Below are 22,855 nucleotides of genomic sequence, written 5' to 3'. Positions count from 1 at the left end.
AATTTGGCCTAAGAGGGCAATGTTTTCTTTAAAATTCTAATTGGATGGAAAAGATAGGAAGTAATGCCATTTTGTAATAAATGTTATTGTATATTTTGGTAGTTTTAAAATTTAATTGAAATAACCAAATAGTCTGGTGTCTTATTAAAATTTTATCCACAGAACTTCTGCTTATTTAATTTACTTTGCTTTATTTAAAATTTAAGACTATTAGAACAATGCTTTGTGAAATTTAGGTGTTTTTTTTTTCCCCTTTAGAATAATTGATGGTAGTACTTGCAACTGTAGTAGAAATCTCATGACTAAGAGACGTTCTGGGTCCTGAGGAAATTATGTCTTGGGTATTGACTGGTGTTAGATAAAGGAGGAGGTAGAGAGGAAGGCTGATAATGGGGGAGCGGGGGCAGAATATCTGCTACAAAGACAAGACATTCATATTACAGATTCAGAGACAGCTTGGTCTGCCAAATAGCTCAGTGGGTTTTCTATGTTCAAATCAATGGGCTCATTTGTCTCTCCACTATATTCTAGTTGCTTGCTGATATATGTCCATTTTGAGCCATCTCTCAAGACAGCAATGCTGATGAATCTAATAGTGATTTTTTTTTCTTTTCTCTGGAAAATACAGAATGTTTTTGTACTTAACGTATTAAGACCCAGGAGCACAAAGGTGCCTTAAAAATAGCAAGAAGGGGCTTGGAGGAATCTAGAGCTTACATTGCCAGGGCAGAGGGAAATCGGATTGTTGGGTTAAATTTGCAGGTTCGGCCTGCTATTCAAAGCTTTGCTTTCTGAAACTCCTGATCTTTCGTTTGTTAGGATGATATCCAGAAGTTCTTGCTTGATAATAAAGAAGAGTTTTCTTCTTTGCCCATTTTTTTTGGTGACAAATTTGTTCAGCCTCTTTAGCAGTCCTTCCTGAGTTTTCTGGATGCAAATTGCATTGTTTAGCAATCAAGCAGCCTTCTGTAACACGTTCTTTTCATGTCAGAATTGATGCTGTGCTACACTCCGTTACTTCCTCGAATGGTCCTTCTAAAGCCAATGCTTTAAGTCCAGGTGTAAAGTAACCTATCTCAAATCTACCCAATGACACTTCAGGGAAAAGGCCATCCAAGCACAGAGTAGGGCTAATCAAGTTGGATATTTTAATGCTTCAAATAAATAAACAAAGCATTAGTTGAACCAGTTTCTTAACTACTACACTGAGTTACAGCGTGCACATGCGCACACTCACAAACTCATGCAACTGCCCCCCCGCCCCCCCCACCATCACCACACACATACAATGTATATTTTTGCTTTCATTACTATAGTTTTAAAAGAAATGCTGTGTCAGTGTTTTGATGCATCCAGGGACTGAATGTAAACAACATGGTACAACTCTAGAAACTGCCATCATAAAATATTTTAAGAGGCAGAATAGAGTAAAATAAAATAAAAATGTCTTTTTATGTGATATCTCAGAGTAATTCAGGATTTATGGTACCTTAACCTTTAGAATCCAAAATATTAAGCTCTGTTTCTTAGAGATAATAACTCGGTTGTCCCTCACTTATGTGTCTTAGATAAAAGACTACTGCCACAGAATCCATGAATGCTCAAATACCCTGGCGGGCCTTTAGTAGTAAATCTTATAGAATAGCTTATGGCCAATGTAATGGCCCACAGTAGCCTGCGAATATCATGAATTCTAATAATACTTACATCAGTAGAAACATGAAGTAATGTCTCCATTGTAATTAAATGATGTATTTAGAGCAGTGGACTAAATGGTCCCCTAGTGTGTTGGTGATATATTCTAATAGTCTTCTCTTTACAGCCCCACACAGTAATATTCATGCTTTATTCTGGAGGGCTTTGCTTCTGACTGAACATTTGAATTGCAACATTAAGTGGTAAAGTGGATTACAGCGAGACCCCATGAATATGGATCCTGATCAAGAAACTAAGTGCTTAAAAAAATAAAATGTTAGTATTTAAATGGAGTGATTACAAAAACAGTTTTTATGGAGGAATGTCTGCAGTCTTCGCACCCCCCCCCCTTTATTTTACATCATGGAAAGGAGTATGTTTGCCGCAATTAAAATTTTACTATGGTGAAATATCAGAACTTAAATCACTGTAATTTCTACTCTGCTTATTGAATTTAATTTGGGCTGTTTGAGGTACAAATTAGTTTTGATAATAATTACATTACTCTATTTTTAAAACATGTTCAGTAGCCAACTACAGAGTTTATATGTTGGGAGAAGATATCTGTTACCGGTGTTGCAAAGAAATTATCTTGCAGTTGATTAGTGAAAGGTGTCACCTTGTTGAATTTTCTTTTTTATTTTCTGCTGGAATCCGTCACTAAAGCTGTAGCTGGAGGCATTAACAGCCTAGGGCAAAGCTGAGGGCATTTCAGCCTATTTAATGTAATGGCTAAGAATAAGCCAAAGAATAGTCTATCATATTTAGTAATCGAGTTAGACAGTGTGTCTGCATATAACATTTATTTATAAAAGAAAAATTTGGTGTGCTTATTTGATAATATCGAACACATATGAGATATATTCTATTCTTTATTGATGTTTACTTATATTTTTCGCAAAGAACAAATTTCAACAACTTTTAGAATTCCTATGTATATGTGCTTGATGAATTTGGTTTTCTACTGATGAAGCACTGAATATATGTCCAGCTGCCTTTTCTACTTGACTGAGTTAACATTGATGTGTGGGTTTGTGGACTGTGTGTGCAGAATGTATTGGAATGTACACTTGTATGCTTGGACATTGTGGTTTTAAATATACTGAGCATTTACAAAAGCACCATACATATCCCTGAAATCCGATATGAGGTAACATTTGATGCTCAGTTGTTGTAAATATAAAGGCGGTTTGGCATGCTTTATTTCCTAAATTGTCAGTGTATATTAGAAATTGGCACCTGTTCCCCAAATCCAGGAGCTTAAACAATACCCTGTAGTTTTCACCAACGAACTTTTTCTCCAATAGGGATAAATGGTGATTTGTAGTAAGTTGCCATACAGTTCCTTTTGGCATTGTCTTTAAAAATACATTTTTGCTATTCTCTCAAAGTTTCACTAAAAGTCAGGGAAAGGCCCACTTTAGTTTGTGGTAAACTTCGTCTAGATGATGAACAGAGAATCCAATGTACGGGACCGTGGAGACATTGGTCAAATGCAGTACTCTAGCTAAGTGAAGAGCTCTTGATTTGGTCAGTTTAGACACGGCTTTAGTTGGCAAGCTCATTCTTTGAGCACCACCCTTGAAAATCATGCTAATGAGACTCTTCACTTCATCAAGTAGGATTGTGGACCTTTTTGTCTGCATCATTAAGGCCCCAAATTGCCCCATTAGCAAGGCCTCAAATTGCCCCTCCGGGTCAATATTTAATGCAGGTGAGCTAAGGTTAACTACCCTCCGAAATCCTGTGTCTAACAAACAACTTGGAGTACTGTTACAGGGACAATCCTACTCTCCCCTGCTTTCCTCTGTAAAACACCAATTTTTATCTCCTGGAATTCGGTTTTAAATTTATTTTGGAAAAGAGAAACAATCGGTTAAATTTATGCTGTTTTTCAAGGAGTGAATTGTGGAAAGGAAGACAAGAATTCTTCTACCTACCAGGCACTACAATTAGTAGCCCCTCAATTTTAATTTGTCCATCTGTAAAATGGGGTTAATTATACTTTCCCCCATAGATAAGGTGACCAGATGTCCCACTTTTGGCGGGACAGTCCCGATTCTTAACAATTTTTCCCGCGTCCCGCGGCGTTTTAAAAAAGTCCTGATTTTTGGAAAGAATGCATGACAAGCTAGGGTATACGGTTTTCGGCTGCCATGTGGCTATTTTGCCAGGATAAGAGTTTTATCAATGGTGTCCCGCTTTACTAATGTTCAATAACAAGAGGAGTAACAACATTTAGCAAGCTCTTAAGAAATTTTCTCTGACATTTTTTTTTTTTTAGTAATGGCTACCCTTATTAACTGAGTTAAAAACAAAACAAAAGTGAGAACTATAAGTGGAAATCGGTGACACTCTCAATAACTTACATAATGTGGTCAAAATTAAAATTCAGAGTAGGATTTTGTGCCGCCTTTTAATTTTAATTTTGTTTTAGATCCAGAATGCTTCGTACATTTAAAAATATAAAACTTTTTTGAAAAAACACATTAAAATTTTAAGTGGGAAGGGAAGGCTAAATGATGCTTCCTGTATCTCTATTGTCCATTTAGCCTTCTGAAAACTGGTTAATACTCAATTGCTGCCAGTTATCTCTAGAGAGTCTCCGTGTTTGGGAGGGAATAGGAATTAACTCCCCGAGCATGCTCAGCAGAATCCACTGGTGATGTTGAGACATGAAATCTTTCATATGTAGTAACTGAACGATGAGAACCATGGTGACAATTTCCAGCAAGTATGTGAAACAGAAGCCCTGAGATGATGTTCCACATCTAAGTGGAGCTAATGTCTATGTCTCCGGTGTTAAGGTTAATTCCCACGCATTGAGGGCTCCTGGAATCCTCCTCACCTCTGTGGCTGGTACCTGCAAAGTCAGTTTTGCTACTGAATGGGGCCCCAATTAGGAAGTGCTTGCTCGTGTCCTTCCAGCAATATCTTGTGAGTCTGAACAGTTTTAGTGAAATAAATGTAACAAGGAAAAATGAATTCTCTTTAGCCTCTATTCAGCCAAAATTAGCCTCCGTGGATTCTGGCTCACAAAAGCACCACGGGCCTCTGGCTGTGCGCTGTAGCTGTGAAATAGAATCAAGATTCCATTAGGCATCCCAAGCTGCCTCCTTCTCCAGGGCAGACAATAAAAATGACAACAGGGGATTGTCCCTCAGCTAGTCTAACAAGGGGGTGGGTTCTTTTCTAAATGACTAGATGTCTGCTAAGCTGAGGGAAGAAATTTAAAGGGGCCATGGGCCAAATTTTGTTCAATTCTTTGGCTCACATGTTTGTTTCTAAGGTCATCTTCAGAGAGACCTTGAATTCTACCTCTGTCGGCACTTAGATACCACGGCTTTTCGCCCCCCTTCTCTACCTTTTAAGATTTTGTGTGCTGAGACAGAAATAAGAGGCCATGCATAGTCTAGACAGTGGCATTATTCTGATACGGGTATCAGAAATTTTAGGCATTGCACACGGATTCTTGATCTTGCTATGAATCTATAAAAGCAAAACACCAAACCCACTGCTATAGTCACTTTGCACTAACGTCGTCCCGACATAGGGTTTCTGTGATTATGAATCTTTACAGGATCAGACCGCCTCCTCTTTCTCCTGTAGAGTGACAGGCTGGGGCTTTTGAACCTCTGTCCTTATAGCTAGCAGTACAAAACCTAGCCCTATTATTTCTCAACATATCCTCCACGTACAAATCTAAAGGTGCTCTTTCCATTTCTCTAACCTTTCCCCCAAAGAATTACCCGTATGCCTGATTTTATTTATACCACATGAAAACAACAGTTCTGGAATTCTCTAGGGACTCAAATTGTGTTCCTTTTTCAGGTTCTTTGAATGTGGATGACGAAGGGAAGTCTAAAGGGCAAGATCAGGTATTTAGAGCCAAAGGGCTTAGGTTTTCCAACTCAAGTTCAAGTTTGTAGGGCCGCTTTTGCTTTTCTTGTAGAATGAGCAGATGGTTTGTCACAACGGGGAAAAAATTCCTGGCTGTAACTTTCCTGACCTTTTTCTCTCCATACAGTTTTTAATTTTCTTAAAATTTCTTCCTATTCAGCTCCTTTATCCTTCAAGTAATCTATCAAGATTCCCTCCCACCCCGAGGGAATGCCCCAGTCACTATACCCTTATAAGATGACACCTGGGTCTTGATTGGAACTGGCCAGATTCCCTGGGAAGCCACTGTTTTGATGGGACCTTATTTTGAACACACTTTAATGAGATCGAGACACAAAATTACTTTATGGCTATCTGCTGAACACAGAGATACTTAGACATGTTTTGTGTTGTTGTTTTAAAGGAGTGGATCTGTGCCTATATTACGGTAATGATACCCATAGTAGCAATTTTTTTAAACTTAATTTCTTGCATGTGTGTTTTCTCATAAGAAAAGGATTAAAAAAATCCTCCAAATTCACTGTCTTGGAGCCGATGCTGACTCATGGTGACCTCCCAGGGTTTCCATGCCCGTAACTGTTTCTGGGTGGAGGAAAGCCAGTCTTTCCCTCACAGAGCTCTTGGTGGGTTTGTACCACCAACCCTGAGGACTGCAAGCTAACCCATAACTGCGCCACGACCAGCGCTCCCTGAAGGACAAAGTCTTCTCTCTAGCACTGAAAGATTCTAGAATGGCGATAAAAATTCTGCTTTCAAAATTTATTGAGAAAAAGAATCTATATAAACAAATCCTTAATAGATAAATTTCTGCATGTAGCTATGTATTAATGTGAGCGAGGAAGGAATGAGGCTTTATAGCCTTAGCTTTATAATACCCTTGCGTGCTCTCCCGGCGCTCACAAAGATCGGTCCGGCCATGCTTTCTGTTGAAGATCAAGTCTTCAGCTTGTCTACACTGGACAGGCACCAAAGGGGTGATGCTCTGTCAGAATTGCTCTTGCCATGAGTTGATTTCTCACTTGCATTTCATTTCTCAGCTTCTTTCCTCCATCCAAAGTGTGAAAGGGTAGGATCATTTTCTTCTCCTAGTCCAAGGGTAAATGTGATATAACTTATTCAGACCTCACATAAATTTGATGGAATATTCTTTTGCTTTTACTTGACCCAGTAAATAAAGTTTTGTATCTCCCTTGACAGATGCCATAGAATGAAATTTAATACACCTTTTCAATGAGTATAAGAAAGTTAAGTAGTTCATCAGCTATTCATAGTAATTGTACAGTATTCATATAGAGTTATAAATGTATATTTTATGGCCATTTCTCCTTTGAGTCAATCAAAATTACTGGCAGGAAGCAATATTATATAATCCATGGTGTCAATTACTAATGGTAGTGGCAAGTAAATCATAATGTTTTTCATTATTGAATTGCTAATACTCAGAGGTTGTAATATCCCATATATAAAGTCTTTAATAAGCAATTATTTATGTGCTCACTTACTGGAGGTTGCTGAACCAAGGCATTTCTTCAACAGTGAGTGGGAATTCTATTCAATAATTCTATACAGTCATACATTGGTATTGTTGTTCTATAATGTTGCAAAGAAAAATATATTTGCTGTCACATTTAGAAAAAATTGAAAAATAAGACAAAGGACACTACAAATATTAAAATATTAACTTTAATTGATAAAATATTACAGCAAATTCGCAGATTAAAACAACTAGCTTAACTTTGGAATTTAACCAATTCTGCAATCTGAGTATAGTGCATTCATGGTCAGAAATCCCAAATTCTAAATTTACTTTATCATTTATTTCTTATTGTATAGTTTCAGGAACTATTCTTTAAATCTTGAGAATCAATTCTTCATCCGGATTTTTTTTATTAATCATCTGTGGATTAGCACATTTTATTAAATACAGTATACTCATCAAATTGCCAATCATTTTTTTCATAGATAAGGTGGAATGTGGATTAAATGTAATTTTTCAAATGTATAGCTAGCTCCTGAGAACATTCCATTGTTAAGCCAGAATATTTGTTTTTAAAAAATATTTCAACTTTTTAAAAAACCTGGCTATCTTTTTAATACAAAACAAGTTGGAATAGAATTGGAATGCTTAAGATAATCATTTTTTTCTTTATTTACATTGCATTCCAGGGTTCTTCTAAAGCCAAATATGAACATATCATCTTTTTGGTTGGCTTACTTGTTTGATTATGTTTTTATTATATGATTCCTGGTCAAGAGACCTTTATTTTTGACTACAACATTTTTCAGTTAAGTGATGTGAACATTTGCCTTGAGGTCCTTAAACATTCTTATAAGTGTGAAGGTATTTGGTCTCTATTGTGCAAAATTTTATCAAACAAGAGACACTTCAGAATACTAAGGCCTGTATTTTAAATATAGATGTGAGAACAATAATGCAGTTTAAAATTGGCTTCTACTGTTCATATGAATATTGATTGGGCTAATGCTTTGCTTTTTACTCAATGATAAATTCGTTTGGGTAACTGAAAATTGTCTGCCACAATGCTTAGTGATTTGGAATTTTTCTGAATTTCCAAGTTACCTTAAGTATTACTACTTTTTAAAAAGTAAAATAAAAACATCCTGTTTGTAGATAAAATGGGCCAGGTTGGCACTGAGTTAGGTAACAGGGAAAGTTAGATGTTTTATTTAAGAGCCAAATGAAGAAAACTGCTACAGATAAAATGGGGTACTAGAGTTAAGTTTACTACTTAAAACTAGAGATTAGATCAGTCTCTCACATTTTCAGGAATTTGATATAAAGAAAAAAAATGTGTTTTGGAAATTGTTATTCCAGGTTGACCAGAGAAACAAATCCAGTGATGTCCATATATGTGCAAGAAAGAGCTTTATATCAGGAACACATCCCAGCCTGGTCCACTCAAGCCCATAAGTTCAATACTAGTCCATAAATCCCTCTTCAGACTCATGTAGTCACAAACAATGATGCACAATACAAGAATATTACAGGCTGGTAGGTGCAAAGTCTTGTGGATCCAATGGTGGTGGATGCACACAGAGAGGGCAGAGGTTTGCAAGACCCTGCTTTTGAGAAGGCCACACCCACAAGGAGTCACCTGAGGTTGTGTGACTTGATTGACAGGCTAGACTCCGCCCCTACACTTTTATATGTCAAGTTGACATGGAATTATGTAATTACCAGAGAAACCATGTGGTTTTAAGCTATCTGTAGCTTCAGGAGAATAGAGACAATTCGTAGAATGCAATCTGTTTCTAGCCAGCTGTTGTGGGCTCAATGATGCCTTCCAAAATATATGTTGGAATGCTAACCCCTATACCTATGGATGTGATCCCATTTGGGAATTGGATTTTGTTTGTTAAGTTAGTGAAGCCATATCAGTGTAACCTGTGCCCTAAACCTAACCACGTTTGAGATTAGAAATGATAGCGTTGACCCAAGAGTAGACATGTGAAGATTACCGAGGAACCAAGGAAAAGGGGCATTAATGAACTTGAAAAAACAAGGGTCTTCCCCTAGAGCTAGTGATCTGATTTCAGACTTCTACCATCCTGGACATTAAGATCATAAATGGCGGTTCTTTAAAGCCATCCATTTGCAGTATTTCCACAGCGGCACTAGGAAACCAAGACATTACCCATTGATTCTCAGATCAGATACCGAATTCTCCCAAGAGTAACACAGGGTAGCAGTCTCCAAATGTAGTAATAAGAGTTGGCTCAGGCCAGGGAACTAAATTAAAACAGCTGGGGAAAAAGACCGCACATAAATGAAGAGAATGAGAGGGAAAAATAATGAGAAATTCTAGCATAAACATAACAAATATCATACTCAAAGTGAAGTCACAGTCGAAAGTTCCAGACACACAAGTAAAAAGAGGAATGAAAAAGAGAATGCAAAGAACCCCGTGAGAAAGAATGGAAAAGAAGAACAAATATATATCATTTTAAATTATTACAAACATTGAAATCCTGAAACATGACTAAATCAAATCCAAGAGGGCAGAGAAAAATTCCACTATCATCCAATCCATTTTTCCCAGGAACGTTTTGAAGCCCCATCACAGTACAGAAGACAAGCAGCATCATTAGCAATCAGGACCTGAATGCACACCGAAACCTCAAACTGAACTCACTGCTATTGAGCCAATTCTGATCCCTGGCAACTGTATGCCAGGGTAGAACTGCCTCTTCACGTTTCTGAAGCTGGAGATCTTTCTGGGAGCGCAAAGCTTCCACTTTCTCCCATGATCCAGCTAGTGGGTTTGACCTGCAGACCTTGTAGTTAGCAACCAAACCTGTAACCTGGGACACCACCAGAGCTATAACTGTTACACTACAACTAGATGACACATTTTAAATAGGCATGAGTGGAGTCTCTGAAATTATAGATGGAGTTATTTTCAATGTCTGATATGCATGTGGAAGTTGGACACTGAATAAGGAAGAATGAAGAAGAATCAATGCATTTGCATGATGGTGCTGACATACAGTATTGAAAGTACTATGGGCTGCCAAAGAATAGACAAAGTTGTCTTGGACGAAGTACAGTCAGAATGCTTCTTGGAGGCAAGAATGGTGAGACTTTGTCTCATGTCCTTCAGACATATTATCAGGAGACACCAGGTCTTCAAAAAGGACATCATGCTTGGTAACGTCAAGGTGCATTGACAAAGAGGACGATCCTGAACTCTGTGGATTGACAGAGTGGCTGCAACAATGGGCTCCAACAGGGCAACAATTGTGAGGATGGCTCGGGACTGAACAGCGTTTCATTCTGTTGTGCGCAGCGTCCCAGCTCCTCACTCACAGCATCTAACAACTCTCAGAGGAAGCAGAGCGCTCTCCAGTGGCCAAGCCGGGTTTTTAGAAGTAGATTATCAGGTCTTTATCCAAAGTCTCTCTGAGGCAGTGGCAAACCTCCAACCGATGATGGAAATGCGAACAGAAGGGAAAGGGAAATTGTGCTCAGAAAAGTGGAGGAACGGTAAAAAAGAGGAAGACTGTCAAGAAGATGGATTGACGGAGTGCTGGAAGGATGGGCTCAAACACAGGAGCAGCTGTGAGGATGGGTCAGGATGGTGCCGTGGTTCATTTTGGTGGGCGGAGGGCTGCTGAGACGCAGAACAGACGCAGTAACAGTCTTGAAGACGGCGAATGACGAAGTATTTTCAGGTGACCAGATTTTAACATTGGTAAAGCGGGACAAAAGCGGGACACCATTGATAAAACTCATATCCTGGCGAAATAGCCACACGGCAGCCAAAAACCGTATGCCCTAGCTTGTTGTGCATTCTTTCCAAAAATCGGGACTTTTTAAAAACGCCGCGGGACGCGGGAAAATTGTTCAAAATCGGGACTGTCCCGCCAAAAGCGGGACATCTGATGAGTTCGTTAGAAGTGCTGAAGGACTTTTTTTGATAAACGTGGAGAGGATTTACAGGTGTCAGGTAGTGTTTTGCTCTGCTGTACGTGCGGTCACTGTAAGTAGAAATATGCTTGATGGCCCCTAAGCACAACATCGTCTTTATGGGAGCCGATCACCCCGGTGTTTTCCTCTCCAAAGCTACTGGTAGTTTTGAACTTTCCATGTTTCAATTAGCAGACAAGTGGGTAACCAGCTGCTAGCTGCTATATTAGGGCTGCCTTGGTGAGTCTGCTAAGGAATAGCAATTATTTGACTCTTTCATAATGATGTTTGAGGTTGTATCTTTTATCCAGCAACTTTATCTTTGGAGATGATTCGACTCACTCCAGTGATACTGATAGTAGCTAAACTATAGTCTTAATCTGAATATATTAAACAAAAAATCATCTGTTTTCTTAATAAAATGATTATTGTATATTTCCTTATTATATGAAGTCACTCAATTGGCTACCTGAAAATGTACATGTCGGCTAGATTCAATGGACTTATTTTGTGGATATAAGCATTTTTTAAAGAAATATATAGTTGGAATTTCATACCCTTTGACCTTTGTATATACACATTATATCACACTTTGTGGAAAAGAGGTCTGTGGGAATATTATGGTTATTGAGAAATTGGTTAAAGCTACTTGAGAATTCTTTTATAACACTTCTATTTTTTGTTTTCTTTTTTAACAAACGCAAAATATTTGTCCTTGCCTGGCTATCCATCTCTAGCCAGCTAGAGAACAAGGTGTATTTAATACTCTTGGGGAATGTTCTGGATTTCAATGTATCTGTTGTGTAGTTGAAAAGATTTTTTGAATTGCTAGAAAATGTGCAAGGAACAATTACTGTGTGTAGAACATGTTCAAACATAAAAATAGGAGTCCATAGAAAATTCTGCCAATTGCTTTCAACAAAAATATTTAGAAATGTAGGTACTCAGAAACACTGTGGTCCCCATTCAACTGATATTAGAGTTCTTTACTCTCTGAACTTTACCTCTTACAAGACAGCACACTGAGCACATAATCAGAGACACTGGATTACATGAAGGAGAAAGCAGCATCAGGATTGGAGGAAGACTTATTACCCATAATCTGCAACATGCAGAATATACAACCTTGATGCTGAAAGTGAGGAGAACTTGAAGCACTTGCTGATAAAATCAAAGATTTCAGCCTTCAGCATGGATTACAACTCAATGTAAAGAAAACCAATATTCTCATTGGACTAGTAGGTAAAAATCACGATAAATGGAGAAGCTCTTATGGATTTTTGTCATACTTGACTCCACAATCAATCTACATGGAAGCAGCAGTCAAGAGATCGAGACAGCTGGGTTGGGTAAATCTGCTGTACGAGGCCTCTTTAGAGCGCTGGAAAGCAAGGGTGCTACTTTTGAGGAATAAGGTACACCTGACCCAAGCCAAGGTATTTTCAATTTCCTCATATGCATGTGAAAGTTGGACATGGAATGAGGAAGACCGAAGATGAATTGAAGTCTTTGAATTGTGGTGCTGGGGAAGGATATTGAAGGTACGGTAGTCTGTCCAAAGGACAAACCAATCTACCGTGGGAGAAGTACGGCCAGAGTGCTCCTAGAGGCAAGGCTTGCAAGTCTTTGGCCACGTTGTCAGGACAGAGCACTTCCTGGAGAAGGACATGAAGCTTGGTTCAGTAGCGAAGTGGCAACAAAGAGGAAGGCCCTCAATGAGACAGATGGACATCGTGGCTGCAACAGGAGGCTCGGGCTTAGAATCCCTGGTGGGGACGGTGTAGCACCGAGCAGGGTTTGTTCTCGTGTGGTTCCGGTTGCTAGGGGTAGGAATCAACGTGATGTCACCTAACAGCCATGACAACACAGCACACTTAGAGCTGCAACGTGCCTGCCCTCATTTTCTCTTTATGACACTATTGTGAGAAAGTTATTATTCTATCACCACGCGTCCCTGCTGAGCCAACTTCAATGGCAGAATCGAACTGTACCTTAGGGTTTTCCCTGGCGGAGTTTTCAGCAGTCGATGGCCAGGCTTTCCCTCTGAGGGCTGCTGGGTGGACTCAAACCTCCGGCTTTCTACTTAGCAGCTGAGTACTCCGCGGAGGCGAGGGCTCCCATCCCAACCTTCTGGAGGAGATAAAGAAGCGTCACGGATTGAGATCATTTTCTGAAGGTCATTCAGCGAACAAGTAACAGAGCTCAATGGAAACACGTGCCGTTTGCCTCTGCGCCTGAAAGTTTTGCCTACATTGCGTTTCTGAACAAGACAACCAGATATTCAATTCCCCGGATGAAAATTTCCTTTTATGGACCCGATTAAAATGTTATAATTAAACTTATCGTATTCAAATACAATGACATTTGGTTAAAAAAAAAATCACTTTGATTTTGACTACTCCCTTGTTCACTTCCCTCCTTCCTCTAATCCGTGCAAAAGGAAGGCGAGCTGATGCTGGGGGAGATGGGGAGAGATGCATTTCACATTGGGTTTGCACTGCCTTCGGCCTGGAGGGTCAGACAAATGAGGGGCCCCCACAAATCCCCCCATTTGACCATTGTCCAAAGGTGAGGTGAAAAGGTTTAATGGGAAAAGTTTGACATTTTATCCCCAAACAAATATTAGAGATTATCTGTGGAATTACGTTATCCGTATGCACACAGGCTAGGGAATTAACTCTATCTGAAATGGTGGATTATTGTAGAAATTGACACTAAGTCCTTAAGGCACTCTTTTTACTTTGTTCTCTGTATTTTTTTTACATGAGCTTTTCGATTATTTTGGCTATTTTGATGGCTTCTTTTCAGTACGTTCCTATTTGGTATGTATTTGTGCACTGTTCCAACTGGTTTGAACAATTTTTTAAAAAGTATTCCCCTGATAGCCCTAGAAGTAGACAAGTCTTACTTGAAGGGGAAAAGGAGATTTCTATTAGGTTTGAGAGTCACAAGTGAACAGAAGAAATCTGAGAAATATAAAATACTCCACAGACTGCAAATCCAAAACCAAAACATGTCTAACAAGGTTATGACAAAATAAAAATCCCACTGGTTTTCCCTATATCTTTTTGTAAGCTTCGCTCTTAGTGAGTTATTCTTTTCATGTCTGTGCATGTGTATAACTTTTTACTTTGCACTTTTTAAAATGACTCCAGATCTAAACAAGAATCAGGAAGCTCCAATCAAATATATATATTAAGTTGTGTTCATCACCTTTGAAAGTCCAAAAGCGTATTGTAGTCATGGATGTATATCGAGGATAAAAAACCAATCCCATTAAAATCAAATGTATTATGAAAGGCCACGATATGAGTCACAGCGTCGACTGCTCCACAGCGTGCGAAGTGAGGGGTCCTCTTCACAGAAGCATACCCCCAGGCTTTCTTTCGCGGTGCTTCTGGGTGAGTTGGAAACACAAAGCTTAGCTGGTTAGTACGTGATTCCTAGCCATTTGCATCCTACAGAATCCATGGATATATAAAGTGGCCAGACAAGCTATCAATGTCAATAGTCATCGAAGCGCACAGGGGGAGATGAGAACCCAGGTTAACCCCAAGAGGATTCCTCCGAGGTCAGCTGTACCTCTGCTCTTCCACATTTTCATCCTCTTCAGGAACCTCGCCACACGGCTGGGTTTGAGCATTGAACCACACACAAACCTCACAGAGCATATGCAATGATTATTTGTTTTTTTATAGAAGTCGCAGAAATAGGAATCCTGGTGTCATCTGCATTCCAGTTGGGCTGGGAACCCAAAGGCCAGCCCTTCGAAATCACCAGGCTCTCGAAGGAAGAAAGAGGAGGCTTTCTGTTCCTGTAAAGACAAACAGCCTCAGAAACCTGCAGAGACAGCTCGACACCGTCCGACGGAGCTGCTATGTGTTGGAATCAAATCGATGGCAGTGAGGGTCTTTTGGTTTTGTTTTGTTTGGAAATAAGTTCTAACTTGTGGTCAGGATCAACTTGAAAATAACAGGATACAATTCAGGAGGCGGGAGAGAGGAGACAGCTTTTCCATGAAGACACCTTTCCAAGTAGAGAGCTCTCAGCTGCTTCTGGGCTGTGCTCCCTTCTCTTGGCTGTACCTGTTACTGGGACTTCTCTCGGCCATGCCCACTACAGGTCTCTTCTCTCGGTCTCTTTCCTGTTCAGGCAAGTGGCATAGCTCTTTAACTCCATCAGCAAGGGCCCGGTGGCACCCTCCTCTCCCAGCAAGCCACTCACACCAACGTGCTCAGCCCTCTCTTTCACTGTGTTTGTAAACACGCTCATATTGTTCTCACCGTTGATACTGCTGCTGCAGTGTTTCATCACCCCTGGGGTCTGCCTCCGTTGCCATTATTTCTTGTCGTTTTGCGCTGTGTCCCGTGTTACAGCTCTCTCTGCTGTGTCTGGGAGGTTAGTTTCTCAGTACTGGGACTCCAGTTCAAAGGTTATGCTCCTTCGTGGAATTGGTCTCCATAAGCCTTGTGGAGTTGGTCTCCATAAACAGGGCAGGATGGCAAAGCTCACGAATTCCCTCTAGAGATCACAGATACGTAATGTGCGTGGAAATGAACAAATTTCCATCGAGTGACTGGATCTTCTTTGGTTGCGGAAGGAGCCCTGGTGCTGTGGTGAATTGGCACTGGGCTGCTCATGCAAAGATCAGCACCTTGAAACCACCGGCCGCTCTGTGAGTGAAAGACGAGATTTCTTCTCCGGTAGGGGTTACAGACAACAGAAAAGTGGGTGAAGGGAGACGTCGGGCAGGTCAAGATACGACAAAATAACAATTTATAAACTATCAAGGGCTCATGAGGGAGGGGGGAGCGGGGAGGGAGGGGAAAATTGGGGCCTTATTTTGGGGGTTTTAGTTGGGGGGAAAATGTTTTGAGAATGATGTACAAATGCGCTTTGCACAATTGATGTGTGTATGGATTGCGATAACAGTTGTATGAGCCCCTAATAAAATGTTTAAAAAAAAAAAAAAAAAAGAGTTACAGTCTCAGAACCTCACAGAGGCAGTTCTACCCTCTCCTGGAGGGTTGCTATGAATCAGTATTGGCTCTGTGGCCGTGGTTAAATTATTTGCTGGTATATTGCTCACAGCTTATTTAAGTGTAATTTAATGTAGTTAAATGTAATTAACGAGATGGTGCCAAAAGAAGGGGAACCGTAAATGAAGGTGTGTGAGGACAATCCATGGAAAACTTTCTCTCTTCCCTTCACTGCCAAATTAGTTGCCCAGTAGAAATGGCCCAGTCATCTGGAATAATATTTTAGATATTGTTTATAAAATTTGATATGTTTGAAATGTCACAAAAGAAAAACAATTGCCTCCATTTTTATTTAAACTGCATCTTAGGTATATTTATGCATTGTGAAAATATTCCAACAATTATGCTTTTCTGGTAGTCTTGGCTAATTAGATAGTCTGCATATTTTCATTTCCATAGAATAGAGAACTCAATAGCATCATTTTTTGGCTTCCCACAGTGAGGAGGGTGGATGATGTGATCTGTACAATTATACTATACTCTTCACTTACCATCGTGGACTTGTTTAAGTGAAGACATGGGGCTCTGTGTCTCATTGTGAAATTGAGATGTAAAAATCACATGTCAGTCAGTGATTAAGAGTCTATTGGCAGCTGCGTGAGGCCAGGTTGACTAGAGAAACAAATCCAGTGACACTTACATACGAGTAGGGGTAAGAAAGAACTTTATATCAAGAAGTGATTATATATCAAGAAAGGATCCCAGCCCAGTCTAACTCAAGTCCGTGAGTCCGATACTAGTCCAAAAATCCTACATCAGACTTACTCAACCACAGCCAGCGATGCAGAATGCAGGAAGATCACTGGCCGGTCGGTACAAAGTTGCTTGGATGCCCACCGGTGGAAGCATCACTGGGCTCCTGCAGCTCCTCTCTGCAGGCCCAGCGAGCAGGAAGGGAAGGCAGAGAGAGAGAGGGGAGAGCCCCTGGTTCCTTCTTATGAGAAGGCTGTGCCCACAAGGAGGTACCATCAGGCTGTGACCTGACTGACAGGTTCAATACCACCCCTACACTTTTATATCTTCAAAATATTACATGAAATTATGTAGTTACCACAGCAGCATCGTGTGGTCAAATACAAGTTAAAGAACACTTTTATTTAATAATGCCCAGTTTCTGTATGTATAATTATGGCTGGATAAGAATTTTAGTGTCTGTCTAAAAATCGAAATCGATGATATTTTCTGCTGTTTATGACTCATTCACTCATTTACTCCTTCCCTGATCAAGAGGCCAGTAATGCTTATTAGACTGAGCAACGTGTGTCTGCTGGAGAGGTGAATCCTAAGCCAGTTCTATAAGTTGAGTTTGCATTAGAGTGACCTAGAAGACTTGTTAAAAGACAGGTTTCTGGACTTAATCCTCCAATTTTTTAATTCAAAATATCTATGGTGGAGCAGTCCAAAAATTTGCTTCTGAAACTCACTGGCAGTGTTGCTTATACTGCAGTCTAGGGCACCTTGAGAAGCACTTCTCTAAGCTGCCGTTTTCTTGTACCCTCTAGAATTCTTCCTTCAACTATTAATAGGGTATGGTTAGAACAAGGGATATGCTGGATGCTCTCTTATTAATTGTACGAATTTGTTCTTGAAGGAGACACTAGAAACTAGTCCTTAGAAATAAGTGTTACTATTTTATATACTCCCTGAAAAATAGATATTCAAACTTATTCAAGAGACTTTCCAGGGATTCATTTTTTTTCTCCAGGGATTGGTCAGTGCCAATTGATTACATGACAAAAGCTCACAGGTAAGGTGGGAAAACCCTGAAAATCTGTTGTAGAATCTCACTTTTTATCCTTTCTAGGTCCTATATAAGCAGTTTGTACCTAGATAAATAAATAACAGGCTCAGAAATGATTTTATTTTGATCCTCCCAGGGAAGACTTTCTTTGTTAGAAGTAAAGGGCCCTGAGAATCTAAATACTCAGGCCACTGAGGTTTCCGTGACTGTTCTGTATTGTGTTTTGAGAGCCAGGCAGAAAAGGTAAAACTCCTTCTAAATGCCAACACATTTCTGTTGAGTAGCCAATGTCCCAGGGAGCTTCACCCATTTAAATATTGCAGTTTGCATGCAAGAGGAATGTACTGGTAAATATCTCATTCTCACATTTAATTGAGTTTTAATATGTATTATATTGAGTTCATTCCACTTTTGTAATAGTGGTTATACAAGATTTCCATTAATTTATATATATGTGTGGTGTGTGTGTGCTAGAAAATACATGAAAAATGTAATAATTACTATAGTTAAGAGCAATAAAATAGACTTAATATAAGCGAGTTTTAAAATGTGGTACAGCAAAATCATTCCATATGTACTATTTGTAATATTTTAGGAGAGCCAAGACTTCCAAATTAGTTAGCAGGTTCTCCCTCTTACATATGAATAATATAACTAAATATTAATTTTTATTGCTTTTTCCCACATAAAATATTTATACCATGCAGATTTTCATGTTCAAATATTTCTTTTGAAATTAATTTAATAAAACATTTGTGTTTTCTTTTTTCTTCATTTTTAATGTGAAGCTTCTGTTTGGCTCTTGTAAAATAATGCAATTGGTAGAGGTCATTTCATGAAAGGTGAAGAGCACAAAATACAACTGCTGGGGGCTAAAAAAATGAAGCAGTTTGTACACAACTTCAGTTCCAGTCTGGCTCGATGTTGGTAGTTAGCAGAAAAGACTAGGAAAACAAGGTGCACGTTTTAATATTATGGACAGGAGAGTGAAAATGTGAAATAACTTTCGAGTTTACTTATTTTGTTTTCAAGGGATATCTACTTTTCATGGAAAGTCTGATTCCAAAGATCTTGAACATAAAAAATATATGACACTCTATCTTTAATGTTTAATAATACAAAGTGTTTGACTTGACAAAATAAAATGCAAGCTACTCATTCACAGAATGACAAACCTGGCTTAATTTAGAGGTAGTTTGAATTCTTGGTTTCTAGAGTACGCTTCTATATTCACTTAGATATTCACTAAATAGGTCATCTGAGTTCTCAAAAGGATGCTAGATTGTACATTACTTGAAAATACGGATTATACACTTACCGATGCTTATCCATGTGTCTTGTGTTTAGTGAGTCTTTAACAAATCTCTGTGGATATTTTAGTTATAGTTGGCATAGGGAGGCCCCTGGGGGAAGTCAATGTTTTATTCTCATTTCTGCACTAACAAGCTGTATGATTTCTAGGGCTCATTTTCTTCGTCTAAAAATTGAAGGAATGAGAATAAATGGTCTCTGAAGTCCGTTCCATCTTCAAAATGTTATTCTGCAAAATTAAATATTGTATAGAGTATTGCTTTTGCAGGGAAATACCATATTAATTTAGAAAATATGCTTGTAATATCCTCTTTTATATAACTCCCTTCTTTCTCATTTTCATCCGTCCTTTGCTACTTCCAATCTTCCATCTCATCAAGACCTCTGATTTCTCCCTTTCAAATCAGTCTATCATGACTTTTACCTAACCTGGAACTCTTAGAATAACACCTTCACTCCCATCTGTCTGCAAAGCTGGCATGCAACACTTCAGAGCTGGATCCATATTTGGTGTACCTCAACATCAAGGTCTCCAAGGCCACATGAGAAAACTAGCACTGGCTAATATCATGTTACTGCTGCCTGGGTGTGTCACAGACCTCAGACTACCCACATGTTCACCAACAGATCTGTTTATATGCTGTCACTGAGAGATCTATTTACATTCTGCTGTCCATCTGAACATAAACTTCGCCTCTGACTTTGTTCCTGGTGCTGCTGTAACAGAAATATCCTAAGTGGATGGCTTTAACAAACAAAGTTATTTTCTCACAACTGATGAGGGTAGAAGTCTGAATTCAGAATGCCAGCTCTAAAGGAAGACTGCTCTCTACCTTGGCTTCTGAGATTAGATGGTCTTTGTGTAGCTTGGCATCCCTCTTTCCCCCTTCCTGCTTACTTGCTTGCTTAATTTCTTTTATATCTCAAAAGAGATTGATTCAAGACACACAACACTGAATCTATCTCATTAATATAGCAAAGATACTCAATACCAAATGCGGTTATAACCAAAGACACGGAGATGAGAACGTACACCACATAGTGTGAGAGGGGCCATTATTCAATCTGTAACATCATTGTATACCATTTTTCTGTCCCTTGCAGCAGATGATCCAGTCTCCTCCTGACAGATAAACCCTACATGAACTTGCCAATTCCCCACTCTCTGTGCAACTATTCATCTTTATTTGGTTTCCTCCTATCTGACAAATAAAAATACACTCGGTACTTTTCACTACGTTTTCTGATTTGGAATGTACAACAAAAACCACCTGATTCTACTTTCTACAAAACTCCCCAACAATCCATCTCAGCCTTCCTTTCCACTCACATGTGCCAGGATGAACCTCAAAATCCTACCCAACCCCTACTCTTGACTACTGCTTTAATTCACATTGCTTGACGCTTCTACCTTTGATAATACAGTATGGTGAGGCTTTTAGTTCAGAAATTCTGACTTTTCTGTTTAAAATCATTTAGTGGTTGCTATAGATTGTGCTGTGTCCATCTCAAAAGATGCATTGAAGTCCCAACCAATGATACGTGTGGACGTGATCTGTTTGGAAAGAGAGTCTTTGAAGCTATGATCAGTTAAGTGAGTATGAAGTTATACTTGAAAATAATCCTTTCTGAGTGATTTCATTCATAGAAGCAGATGAATGATAGCATCATGATGCTACAATGCAAGCCAGGTTCATCTGGACCAATCAGAAGCGAAGTGAGAAGCTTAGAACAGACTCTCCCTCAAAGCCTCATAAAGAATCAACAGGGTTGCCACCTGCCCTTGGATTCCCAGTCTTCATGACTGTAATGATCAGATACCTAACTTCTGGCATTTTATTACATCAGCCCTCGAAAATTAATACAATAGATGTGTTCAAAATATACTCTTCGGCACTGTACAGAATATGCTCCAATATATAGCTTCCATTTCTTTTCAGACTCTTGGTTCAACTACCATTCACATAAAGATTTGATAGCACACACTCAAGCAAAGTCAACTACTGTGTCAGGAAATGAATGTGTTCCCCTCCCTACCGACTGCCTTATTGGAAATATTTGTAATCTTCTCCTCTGACTTCGTTCCGGAGCACATCTGAGAACTATGATGATTCATGCCTTAGCTCTTCATTGGAAACATGCAAATGAAAGCACTACACGAATGGCAGTTATTACATAGTAGACTATGCTAACTATTAACTAATATTATGTGGTTATCTATTGATCCCTTAGAGCAGCTGGTGAGTTTGAACCACTGATTTTGTGGTTCTAAGTCCCCCGTTTATCTGAAGTGCCATAGGCACTCTGTGGGACAGAAGACATAGACATTGACTCCTACAAAGATTTCAGTCTAGGAGATCCTGTGAAATCGTTCTATTTTGTCCAAAGGGCCAGTGTGAATCATAAATCACTTGATGACACACAACAACAGTTATTGTTTGTTACAGTTCCAAATCACAGCAACCCTCTGGACAGCAGGAAAAACACTGCCCAGTCCTGTGCCATTGTCACAATTATTGCTATGCTTTATTGTTGACGCCACTGTGTGAATCCACTTTGTTGATGGTTTTTCTCTTTTTTACTGACTCTTACTTTTCCAAGCAGGAGGTCCTCCTTCAGGGATTGGCCCCTCCTGGTAAGACGTTTAGTGTACGTGAAAAAATGTTTCCCCATCCTCCCTTCTCAGGAGCATTGTGGCTGCCCTTCTTCCAAGACAGGGTTGTTCATTTTGCCAGCAGCACGTCGTCTATGCAGCGCTTCTCTGTGTGAGGCCTTTTACAGCCTCAGTGTCTGAAACGGAATACCACTCAGTGTATGACATCAAACTTTCAGATCCTTTCCTAAAATTTGTCAAATAAATTTCTAAGCATTTGATTTCAAGAACGGATTTCTGAGACTTCCCATTTATAAAAATCTTATTCTTTTTCTTTTTCACATAGACAGTATGTAAGCACAAAACATCCTAGCTGGCTGTACACATGCAAATGCAAAGGACTGCTATTAAATACTATACAATGACATTTAGGTTACTCAAATTTTAGGTAACATCATTAACAGGTATATGTTTATGCTTATTAAAAATAAGATAAAATTAAACTTTCAAACTGCTTCAATGAAGAGTAAAAAAGGAAGGTTGGGGGAGGGTTGTCATGTCAATAGTCATTGTTGGGGCTGTCCGGTCAATGCCAGCCCCCAGTGACCTCAGGGGTGCAGAGTGGAACAGCTCCCTGGGGCTTTCAAGGCTGTGAACTTGGGAAACAAATCATTGGGCTTGCCTTCCAAAGTGCCTCGGAGTGGGTTCAAACCATTGACCTTGGCCTCGTGGATGAGCGCTGAACCATTTGCACCAACAAGGGGGTCCAGAAGAAGTTATATGATCTAGATTTATAATTAGTTTTAGGAGATTTTGAGACCCCAAATATCATGTGCAAAATAAATCCTCTTATTTCACTGACATGTGGATTTACTGTCTTTTGAGATAATAAGAAATTCTCTCAATTCTGTGAAATGCACAAACTAATGATAAAGGCAAATTCGTAAATATGTAAATAATGTATCTCAAATGTCACAGACTAGCCTAGCTTTTTTCTTTTTCTGTCCAAACCATTTTATTAGGAGCTAATATAGACATCTTTCCATTCCCTAATGCAATCACATCAAGCAGGGTTGTAAAATTGCTACCAAATTCAGTTTCAAAACCTTTTCTTCTTGAACTCCTTGACAGCAGCTCCCCTTTAACAC

This window comes from Echinops telfairi, unplaced genomic scaffold, assembly GCF_000313985.2.
Source record: "Echinops telfairi isolate 266 unplaced genomic scaffold, ASM31398v2 ScPeMD7_4;HRSCAF=17, whole genome shotgun sequence".
Taxonomy (NCBI): domain Eukaryota; kingdom Metazoa; phylum Chordata; class Mammalia; order Afrosoricida; family Tenrecidae; genus Echinops; species Echinops telfairi.
The sequence above is the reverse complement of the archived record's forward strand: the minus strand, read 5'-3'. Positions refer to the sequence as shown.